Here is a 12,597-nt window from a genome sequence, read left to right on the forward strand (position 1 = left end):
GCACCAAGCACGTAAGATTCATTAATGGCAAATATTTGAAGAAATATGTTCCTTCTTTATGGGAATGCGAATAGATAAAAACATAACCAAACATTCTGGACGATCAGACAGAGCGAAATACGTTCAAATAAAGTTCTTTATTACCAAACGTCCATTACAAGAATATTAAAAAATACAAGTATTAGGCGTGTTACAAAATACAACTAAAATAAGATGATCTCCCAGCCGATCACTGAATAAGCTTCACACCGCCTTCCTAAATGCATCGCTGCAGTGGTGGGATTGACGAGTAAGAGGGTGTACTGGCCTCACCACCTTCCTAAATGCATCGCTGCATTAACGAGCAAATAGGCTGAGAAACACTCTCAGCAGGCAAGCTGAGAAGCACTCTCAGCAAGCAAAATGGCCCATGAGCAGCCCAAAAATTGCCTTCCATCATCGACCCCTTGTGAAGAATAAAGGGACGACGGGAAGAATTTTGCAGGAAAGAACTTCGCTGCTGGCCAGAAAATATTTCCTATACCTCCCATACCAAAGGTGACATCAAAGTAAGTATAAGGCGGACAGACTAAGCAGTCCATTTTCGGATCAGATTGATCGTCAGAATGCCAAGAAATGGCAGCAAATTGGTTTCGAATAAGAAAATGAGGAGATGAAGATAGAGGATGAAAAATGCGAAACATTTATAGGGGGGTGAAGATGAAGAGACAGAATATGAACAGCCACATTTCTGTCTAAATAGACGGAATTAAATGGCCCTAAGTTTTGAGAACAGTAATTGGAATCTCAAAAGGGAGTAGACAAAATTCTTAGTGCAAAGCAGTTAAATGCTTAAAGAATTGATGATTAGAAAGTAAATATCAAATAAATGCACAAGAAATTAATGTTCATTAATAAGGAACAAAATTACAAAAAGAAGACATCGTATGTCTTAATTACATTCCCCCCCATATGGAACGAATTCGTTTCCTAAGTTTTTCCCAATCCTCGTCCTGTCGGGAGGTAGTGATGTTCAATTCAGCTGCAACGTCATCATCATCAACCTCCAGTTTCTTGTACTGTTCGACCAAGGATTTAGTTCGCTCAATTCCCTGAGAGGCGTTGCGCTTTTTAGCGGCCATCCTCGCCCTGCAATCGTCCATTTTGGCTTGAAGCTCCCTCATCTGAGCAGCCAAATTAACCATCAGGGAGTCTTCAATCATGACTTCGGAAGAGATTTCTTTCAACTCGTCCTTAGCCTTGTTGATCTCCAAGCGCAGAGATTCTTTTTCAGCTACGGCTCGAAGATATTGAGTACGTTTGGCCTTTAGTTCAGCGTTCTTGGCCAGCATAGTAAGGACCTCGGAGTGAATGACCTTCAACGTCGCTTTAAACTCGACAGAAAGATTGAGCGACGGGAGTGCCAGTGCTTGCTCTAACTTCTCACTCAAGCGCTCAAGTTCATCCTTATGTCTGGCAGCACTAGCCCTTCCAATGTCCATGTCCATGAAAGACACGTACTCAAATACCAACTCCTTCAAGAACTTCAAGTCTTCTTCTGAAGAAGCAGCAGGACGATCAGATGAAACAGGGCGAGGCATTTGGACCTGTCCCCAAGAAGCGAACAAATCCTGGATAGAACGCACAATCCTGTCAACATCCTGCAAAGAAGATTGCCAGAAATATTCGTTACAACGAATAAATTGGAATAGGAATGGAGCAAAAAGAAAAATTATAATTATTATTAATTCTGCCATATTGGGGGGTAATTGTTGACACATAAAAATTCAGCCCAAGTCGAACAGCCCAAGGAGTAAAGCCCAATTGGAGAATCCCCAAAACAGACGGCCCAAAGAATGAAGTTCAATCAAACGAGTCAAGGTGAAGGCCCAAACAAGAGGCCCAAGAATGCGGTAATACCATCGCCCAAGTTTGCAAGTCGCTCAGAATTTGAACGAACGGGTGTCATACGGTCGCCCAGAGCTGTTATTCTACTCTCGCCCAAACCTTCAAGTCGCCTAAGGTGTCAACAAACATAACGCATCGTAATTATCAAGGAATGCAGTTATCAAGGCAGTTGTTAAAGCAGCCTTATCACGTTCCACAACTCAAGGAAGTCAATCGAAGGCAGTTGGACGATGAAAGATAATGACAGCAGTTAAAAGGCGGTTTCATGACAAAATGGCCACTACAAAGAAAGTGGGTAGTTATAGGACGATCAAGCAGTTTTCAGAGTAGTTAATTACAAAGAGATCGTCTATGAGGTATAAAAGGGAGAAAAGGCGTAGAAGCAAAGGACCGAATCCAAAACTCTCGAACAAGAGAATATGTAATTTTCATTTCTTTAGCTTTTAGACTTAAACACTTTCCCTTCTGTAACTCGTGTGCTTGCGCCCCTTGGAGGCACGTTGTTTTTTCGTTTCCAATTGTAAAGTTCATCACCAATAAAAGAACACCCCTTTTTGGGACTTTGTCTCAAGAGGCTTCGTCCCTTACACAGTCGTCTGATCCCCTTTAATTGTTAGCGAGTTAACCCCCGCGAAACAGAGACGAAACCAAGAATATAGATAATGTACAGTGAATACAACTGTGTGAACATATTGAGATGACTTGAAAATAAGCACGTTAAGAAAAATCAATCCACTTTAGGCAAAAATAGGGGCACCAGCCACCAAGTGACTGTAGACCAATTTCATCTGTAGACAGGAACCACCTTTTGCCCCCAAATAGAAGCTTCACTGAAAACATCTTATGCAGGTGAAATTAATTCTCCTTATAGAACAACTGAAGTTATCGAAAGTGCTGTTAGGAAATTAAAACTGACGACTCATAGTTAACAAAATCATCGACTGGCAAGGGAGAGTAACACATCACAATAGGCACCAGATATTGTAGACACATGAATGTACGCACACATCAAAGACAATATCAGTGTTTAAAAGAACAACCGAGCTTAAGTAATTCAGAGTCGTTGAACTGGCAGCATAAGATAAGGTAAATACATCTTAGGCCCATATTTGACTTTGATATTTAATTTATTCTTCATACAGCAACAACAATAAATCCCATAGTCTCTTATTCAAAAAAGACAACAACTAAAAGTTAAAGCTTTCATACTGAGAATATCTGATGTGAGAAAAGTTGGAATGGTTGATGTTGTGTGTGGTCATACTTGGCCAATCCACCTGGGCCATTATGGCCCACTTAGGGCGAACCACATGACATTCCAACCGAGGTGGCATAGATTGCCGAGGTGGGCAACGCCGAAGCCTTCAAGCCGAAATCCACTAGCCGAGACTCCTTTTTACCGAGGCCTGTAAGCATACCTGAGGTCCACATACCGAAGCCATGATGCTGAAGCTAGTTGAAGATAGCTGAAGCCCTCACGCGAAAGTATTGTGTGAAATGGCCGAAGCTCCAAAGCAGACGCAGGAGCCTCCGAACCACGAAGGAGTGTCCTCCATGTTCACTTCTCCCAAGAGATCGTCTGCATAAAGATCTTATTCGAATGATTGATGAAACGTTTGTCATAAGCATAAAGGTCAAGTCTTGTCACTAGTATGGAGGCCCTGCACAAAACAATAAATGCGCAGCAAGCTAGCAAGTCATGCCCCATGCCTAAGATGGGATGTTTGAATTAAAGAGATGATGCCACGTGCCACCTCATCCAATGGCTCCCATTTCACATGTATCACTATAAATACTTCCCTTGTGTAACATCAAAAGGCTAAGGCAAGAATCAATACAAAGAACTAAACTTTACTCAACTCTCTCATTTACTTACAATACACAAATCGAGTTTATACACATTTACATATATATTTACGAACACCGGTTGGTAATTATTGTACAATTGGATCACGAACAACTAGCCGAATTTCGAACGTCACTGTCCCGCGTCGTTGGGCTACTGCCACGCCCTTGGAACCGCTCATTTTAGACTGTCTACGTGTTGGACATTCGCCCACGTGTACGTGGTGGGATCGACATCTGTTGGCAATATTTTTTGGGGTCAATAGATTGGCGCCGTCTGTGGGAAACTATACCATAATCACGAGTAACCCTGTGGTAAAAGCTTACTGAAAGGACATTTGGGCAACCCCCCTTGAAAAAGGATTTGTTCTTGGAAGAGAATAGGAGGAAGCCCCATTTGAGAAATCTAAAATCGGACAAAAGAAAATGAGCTCCAATGAAGATACTCCCCCCAGGAGAGTAAGAGAAAACACGAACGCGCATCCCCAGCCTGCTGTCCCAGCAGCTCGGCAGAGACTCCACCACCACCAAAGAAGAGGTGGGATGTGTGCGACGGCACAATTATCAAGAGAAATGGCCACCATGGCGACTAACATGAGGGATATCGCTAGCCAAAATTTGGCTATGAGGGAGCTTATGGCCCAAATGCAGGGCCAGGGAGGCTTCCCCATTCCTCTATATGCCTCCCAAGGGTACTGCCAGTAAGAGGATGAAGTCCAAAGTCATAGAACTGCTACACCGGACTATGGCCAAGGTGGGAGCCCCTTTGAAAGGGAAGTGGAAGTTGATGTTTCCTCCAACTATGCTTCTGGCCGACCCTCCGAGGTCCAAATGAGCCATAATAATTTCCTACCTCCGTATGAGCAAGACCCAAGACATAGGAGGGCAGGAAGTGTTTTCGACAGAATCAGCCCTACCGAATCGAGGCAAAGGCAACAGTAGGCTCAGCAACCTTGGACAAGGCCGCCCCCTCCACCTACATTGCCCCAGCAGGCGGAAAGAAGGTAAGAAAATGCCCCCCGAGTTGATCCGCCTAGAAATAGGCGGCAGAGGAGAGACGAAGAGGCTAGGGATCTCCCCGGGACCTCTCACCAACAACCGAGGCACGAGACTGATGAGTACGACTCTGATGAACAGCAGAGGTCCTGCGACTTGGACGACGACAATGAGAACCTACCATTCTCAAGGGAACTAAGGAGTGCCCGGGTCCCGAGCCACTATGCTATGCCAAAAATACCAAAGTATGACGGAAGAGGCGACCCGGAAAAGCATCTGAATGCTTATAAAACCCACATGAGCCTAAAGGGCGCGACCCCAGCCGTGAAGTGCAGAGCCTTCCATTTAACACTTAGTGGAACGGCTGAAATTTGGTATAGCAGATTGCCGCCTGGGAGTATTAGAAGTCGGCCCGAGTTCAAGAGAACGTTCTTGAAGAGGTTCGCGGTAAGCAAAGAAGGAGAAGCCCCCATCTAACGTCTCCAGGATATGAGGCAAGCACATGGGGAGTCCCTAAAGAGCTTCTTATCATGCTTCACCGACGAGATGACATACTGCGTATAAGTCAGCGACCGAGAGGCACTATCCGCGCTAAGGGGAGGTTTGAACATGAATACCTTATTCTGGAGAGATGTGCAGAATCAAGACCCCACCACCTATGATGCTATACTCGAAATGATGAGAAGGGAGATCATCAATGAAGAATTGATTGAGCATAGGAACAGGGCAAATAGAGGCCTCCCGCCTCCTCAAAGACAGCGCGGTAGAGGCCTGACCTCCCACCTGATGGGCTACTAGATGAACCAGGCTGGAAATGAGAACTCTAGTCAAGCACTTGCCACCACCACTTTGAATGCAATTCCCACCTTGACATATGAAGATGTCAATCTAATAACTGACCCCCATCAGATGGGGGGGGTCAAGAGATGCCCCGTCGGGGGAGAGGCCGAGGTTGAGGCTCTGGACCTAGAAATAGGTCAAACCCGAACCCCCCAGGATACTGTGCACACCACAGGTCCTACGGACATAACAAAGCAGATTGTAGAGACTATGCACAATGTTCCCGATAGGAACCCGTTCGAAATAGACATGATTCGCCCCAGGTGAACAGGCCCCCGCCCAGGCACTACAACCAGCGTGGCGTGAGGAGGCCGTTCCCCGTCAAAAGGATGTATCCCCACGGCGAAGGGAGCATGATGCAGAGAGGCCAAGGGAAGGGCGTAGACACCAAAGAAATCGGCAAGCTAGAGATGAAGCCCCTATCCACGAGGTGGACACCATATTTGGAGGCCCGTATGTTGACGGCGAAACGCGAAACGCCAAAAGGAACTACGCTCGGGAGGCTAAACGCCTCCCTTTGACAAGCTACATCGTGGGTAGCAGCTTCCGAAGAAACCAGGTCCCGCCCATTGTATTTTCCCAGGAAGACGAAGAGGGAGTTCATTACCCCCACTGCGATGCACTTGTGGTGAGGGTTGTCATAGCCAGGAATGGGTTCAAACGAATGTTGGTTGACAACGGCAGCTCCGTCAACATTCTATTCGGATTCGCCTTTGATAAAATGATATTGGATCATCAGCTGACGCCCACCACCACTCCATTGCACGGATTTACTAGAGATAGCATCACTCCGAGAGGAAAGATAACACTAGCAGTAGAGATGGGAGAATTACCACGAACAACGACGAATTTCATGGAGTTCCTCATTGTTGACAGCAGGTCGGCCTACTATGGGGTGTTGGGCAAACCAGCCCTGAAGGAATTGGGAGCAATCACCTCTATCCGCCACCTCTGCATGAAATTTCCAACTGAAAATAGGGTGGCAACGGTGAGAGGTGACCAAAGAGGCTCGAGAGAATGCTATCAAATCTCCATCAAGAAGGCAGAGCCCCGGGACATCCATGTAGTCATAGCTGACGTGGTCATGGCTGACGTCCTAGGTGATGCTCCCGCCGAACAAGAAGATGTTGATATGATCAATGCACCACCTAATGCAGAGGCACTGGTCATCGATGAAATTGACCCCCGCATCATGGAACACGAACCTCAGGCATCTCCAGTGGAGGAACTTGAGAGCTTCTCAGTAGACCCCCGAGACCCATCAAAGGTGCTGAAGGTAGGCAAATGCCTAGCCAACATTCTGAAGGAAAAGATTAAGGATTTCCTAAGCAAGAACCTTGATGTCTTTGCCTGGAAGCATGAGGACATGGTAGTTATAGACCCCAAGGTCAGTTGCCACCACCTAAAAATTGATCCCAAGGTCGCCCCGCATAGACAAAAAAGAAGAGCTCTCAACCCTGAAAGGTATGAGGCCCTAAAGGAAGAAGTTCAGAAGCTCATCCAAAATGGCTTCATCCGAGAGGCAACCTACCTTAGATGGGTCTCCAACCCGGTTTTGGTAAGGAAAAACAACGGCAAGTGGAGGGTGTGCATTGACTTCACCAACCTCAATAGAGCTTGTCCGAAAGATAGTTTTCCACTCCCAAGGATCGACCAACTAGTGGATTCCACTGCTGGCCACGAGTTGTTGAGCTTCATGGACGCGTACTCCGGATATAACCAAATCCCCATGCACCCGACCGATGAAGAGCACACCTCTTTCATTACGGACCAAGGCCTCTATTGTTATATAATGATGCCCTTCGGGTTGAAAAACGTCGGAGCAACCTACCAAAGACTCGTAAACAAGATGTTTGTGGACCTTGTTGGCAAAACAATGGAGGTCTACGTAGACGACATGCTAGTAAAAATTTTGGAGGCCGAAGACCACATAAAGCACCTCAACAGCACTTTCCAGATCCTAAGAAGATATAGGATGAAGCTCAACCCCCACAAGTGCGCCTTCGAGGTAGCCTCCAGCAAGATTTTGGGGTACATGGTCAACCAACGGGGAATTGAGGCCAATCCCGAGAAGATTGAAGCTTTGTGCAAGATGAGGTCCCTCCAAAAGCCGAAGGAGGTGCAAAGTCTTACCGGACGAGTGGCCGCACGTAGCCGCTTTGTGTCCAAAGCTACGAACAAATGCCTCCCCTTTTTCAAAGTACTGAAGGCTGGGAAAAAATTTCAGTGGACTGAGGAATGTGAAGAGGCTTTCTAATGCTTGAAAAGGCACTTGGGGCAAGCCCCCCTCCTTTCCAAACCTAAACCCAGTGATATCCTACAACTATATTTGGCCGTCTCCAATGAGGCCATCAGCTCGGTTCTGATACGGGAAGAAGGGTCTACCCAACTCCTCGTGTACTACACAAGTAAAGCACTCCTATCGTCAGAAACCCGTTACCCCGATATGGAGAAGCTCGCTTTGGCTTCGATCACGGCCTCAAAGAAATTGAGACCCTACTTCCAAGCTCACACCGTCCATGTACTGACAAATTTTTCCCTGAGGCAGGTACTCCAAAAGCCTGACGCCTCAGGAAGGTTATTGAAATGGGCGGTAGAACTCAGTGAATTTGACCTTTATTCAAGGCTAGGGTAGCCATAAAAGGGCAAGCCTTAGCTGACTTTATGGCTGAATTTGCCAACCTACCCGAGGTGGACGAAATCATGGAACCTATCGAACACCCCAAGTGGAATCTTTTCGTTGATGGGTCGGCTGGGGAAGTTGGCTCCGGGGCTGGGGTTGTTCTCATTAGCCCCGAAGGTCACAAGCTCACCTCGGCGGTGAGGTTCAGATTCAAAGCTACCAATAACGCAGCAAAGTATGAGGCACTTCTTGCAGGTATCAGGTTGGCCACCGAAATGCAAGTAAAGAGGCTGCTCATCAGTGGTGACTCCCAACTGGTTGTTAGCCTAGTCAATGGTATCTTCTCAGCCAAAGACAAAACGATGGCCTCCTACCTGAAAATGGTGATGAATCTCATCCCATCCTTCGAAAAGTTTGAGTTGATCCAGATCCCTCGCATCGAAAATGCACATGCTGATGCACTATCAAAGCTAGCTAGCAGTAAGGACTCAGAGCTACTCACAGTAGTACCTATTGAGCACCTCCTCCTACCTTCGATCGAGGCCCCAACAGTAATGTGGGTCGCTGGGATTCCCGCTTGGATGCAACCAATCGTAGCATACCTCAAAGACCAGGCACTGCCAACTGACAAGAATGAGGCTTACAAGCTAAGAAGGAGGTCAGCCCACTTCCTTTTCATTGATGACATTCTCTACAAGAGAAGCTTCTCCTCCCCACTCCTACGGTGCGTCGGAGGAGAAGAGGCTACCTACATATTGAGGGAAGTCCACGAGGGCATATGTGGTAACCACTCCGAAGGGCTGTCTCTGGCACAGAAAATATTGAGGCAGGGGTACTACTAGCCCACGCTAAAGCGGGACGCCCTCGAGTTTGTACGAAAATGCGATAAATGCCAGCGCTTCTCTCCGGTGCAGCGACAACCATCTCAGGAGCTGACCACCTTCTCTAGCCCCTGGCCTTTCTCAAAATGGGGTGTGGACCTCATAGGTCCCCTACCGAAGGGTAGAGGAGGGGCAAGTTTTGCAATTGTGGCTATTGATTACTTCACAAAGTGGGTCGAAGCCGAACCACCGGCAAAAATCACTGAAGCCAACACCTCCAAGTTCTTATGGAAAAATATTATTTGCTGGTTCGGAATTCCCCACTCAATCGTCTCAGAAAATGGCAGACATTTTGACAACAAGAAGGTTAGAGAATTATGCGAAGAGCTCGGCATAAAGAAGCACTTCTCCACACCTCACCACCCACAAGCAAATGGCCAAGTCGAGGCTGTGAACAAGACGATTAAGCATGTCTTGAAAAGGAAGCTGAATATATCAAAAGGGGCCTGGGTTGATGAGCTGTCCCAAGTCCTTTGGGCGATCCGAACCACCACCAGGACCCCAATAGGAGAAACACCTTTTCTCATGGCATTCGAAACTGAGGCTATGAGCCCCGTAGAAGTCGGACTTCCATCCCCAAGACGTCTGCACTTCAGCGAGATAACTAACGACAAACTCCGGAGGCTTGACCTCGACTTCATCGAAGAAAGAAGAGATGACTCCCAAGTGAAGCTCGGCACATATCAGAGAAAGATGACAAGGTATTTCAACTCGAAAGTCAAGAAGAGGTCAATCCGAATCAACGACCTTGTACTTAGGAGGGTCTTCGTTTCTTCAAAAGAACCTGGTTCCGGTTCCCTTGGCCCAAACTGGGAAGGTCCATACAAAATCAGAGAAGAAGTCCGACCTGGGACTTACTGGATTGAAGACATGAACGGCAAGGCACAGCCCCGACCATGGAACATTGAACACCTCAGAATCTACTACCAATAAATGTACTATCTTGCTGGACGACCTTTCCCAGCCCTTGTAACATTTCTATGGTTTAATAAAATTTAGTGATTAAATTAACGTGTTGAACTACCTCGTAACCTCGAAAGAGAGGCTCGCGTCCCACCTCTGGGCCACTTCGCTGGAACTCTGAGGCTCTAGCACATGCCTCCCTTTGGCCAAAACAAACAAAATGCTAAGGGGAGAAGCCTTGACATAGCTGCACCACCCACCGAGGCTGGGGATGCGTCGTCACCTCGGATGAGAGGCTCGCGCCCCACCTCTGGGCCACCTCGATTGAACTCCGAGGCTATAGAATGTGCCTCTCCTTTGGCTGGGCTAAATGCCAAGGGAGGAAGCCACCTCACGTGTAATAAGTCCGAGGCTCAAACAATTGTTTAAAGTTCATTTGCTTAAGTAAAGTTCATTTGCTTATGTCCGAGGTTCATTCACTTAAGTCCGAGGCTCAAACAGTTGTTTAAAGTTCATTTGCTTAAGTAAAGTTCATTTGCTTATGTCCGAGGTTCATTCACTTAAGTCCGAGGCTCAAACAGTTGGTTAAAGTTCATTTGCTTAAGTAAAGTTCATTTGCTTATGTCTGAGGTTCATTCACTTAAGTCCGAGGCTCAAACAGTTGTTTAAAGTTCATTTGCTTAAGTTCATTCGCTTATGTCCGAAGTTCATTTGCTTAAGTCTGAGGCGCGTACACTTGATAAAGAAACAACAATGAATGAAACAGGCATTTTATTGATCTTCAATAAGGATTACAAAAGTGGGCCTCAGGCCATTACATTCAAAAAAACTGAAAAGAAAACTAATCTAAGCTTCGGTAGATGGAGGAGGTACTTCAGTACTTGGGCTTCGGCAGCTTGAGCATCGGCATTTGTCTCTCCTACCTCAGCTGCTTCATCACCCTGCACCTCCTCAGCAAGGGTCTGAGGTACCTCATCCACGAATTCAGATCTGAGTTGAGTCAGATCCAAATTGGGATACATTTCCTCTGCCCGCTCCATCACCTCAGCATAGGCAAAGTTTCTCCGGTAAGCACTGAAGCTCTTATACTCCTCCGTGTTATGGAAGTTGGCGACTTACTCCTGCACCGTCTCTTCCCTCGCCCGTTGAGCCTCCTCTCTGGCGTAGGATGCATCATCCACATACTACTTGATTTGGGTTTCCAAGAAATGATAAGCATCCTGGGCACCCACCAAAGAGAGATTGGCCTTCTCTAGGGCCTCAACAGTCAACTTCTGGTACTCATTGGAGGCCTCTACCTTCTTTGTTAGGGAGGCCACCTCGCACTGTGACTCATGAACTTCATTCTTCAAAGCCTCAATCTGGGCCAAGGCGGACTCAAGCTTGGCCATTTCTTCAAGTTTTTGGGCCCTGACTTCCTCCGCCTCTGCCCTAGCCGCCTTAACCTCCTCTGCAAGGGAGGCCATCTTCTCCTCTGAAGATCTGGTCCTTGATTGAAAATCACTTAGGGCCTCCTTGCATTCAAGAGCGAGGCCAAAAGTTCTGACGCTTTGGCTCACCAACGCCCTCGTCAGGTCGGATGCATCGCAGGAGGAGGCATGCAGCTGCCACCTGTCAGTCCAGAACCTGTAAAAGTTCTCAGTGGCACTTCGAACCTCCTCTGGAAGAGCTTCCACCAAGGCTAGGGCCAAGGTCTCCTCCCTTCCAGCTTGGAAGCTTGGAGACTTCCCATTTTCCCGAGCAGGCTTTTGTTTAGCTGCCTCCTCCCTAGCCTCCTCAGCCTCAGCCTGCCTGACCATTTCTATCTTGATGGCTTTGGAGGCAGATGCAAGCAGCTTCGGCTCACCTGTGGTTTTGGCCTCAGGAGACACTGATGTCCCAAATTTCCCGGACGAGCTGGTAACGTGCACCAGCTTCCTCCTCTTCACCTCCTCTAGGACCTTCTCTTTGCCCCGAGGCTCTTTAGCCTCTCCTGCCTTTGGGAAGCTCCCTCTTCAGGAGCCTTTGGAGTACTGTCCTTGGAAAGGTGTTCCACCTTGCCTCGGACCTCCTTGGCCCCACTAGACCCTCGCTTCAAGGCCCTAGCCTTGGAGGTGGTGGTGGCCTTCAGAATCGTGGCCATATCTGGAGCTGGGTACTCCTTCCTTTTGAATTTATCTACAAAAGAACGTCAGGTCAGCACATTACTATCTAATCAAAAGGACAAGGAAATTTACAACTATGGGAGCCTCGTACCTCTGGATGCCATCAATCCAAAATCCAAGAAATAACGACTCCTATCAATCAGATGGTCGAAATGCCGGAGCTTCAGAGGCCTCTTGTAGATGTCCTCTATCACCTCGAACTCCTCCCTACTGAGCTCGAACCTCGTACTACAATTTGCAATAGAAGCCCCAACAGTTAGAAATTTTCTAAATGTTCAATTCAGAAGTACAAGCAGGGCTGGGAGACTCACGAGTTTCGTAGTACTGGGTCGGCACTGTGCAAGAAAGGGCCTTGTCCCCCTCCAGTGCCTGCCATTTTCCCCACACCCAGAACAAGGACTCCTTCCACCCTTAATGGAGGAAGGCACTCCCACCACAAAGGGTGCGTGAGCCCCCCAAGGTGTAATATACTACCACC

The sequence above is a fragment of the Olea europaea genome, unplaced genomic scaffold (assembly GCF_002742605.1).
Source record: "Olea europaea var. sylvestris unplaced genomic scaffold, O_europaea_v1 scaffold307, whole genome shotgun sequence".
In the NCBI taxonomy this organism is placed as follows: Eukaryota; Viridiplantae; Streptophyta; class Magnoliopsida; order Lamiales; family Oleaceae; genus Olea; species Olea europaea.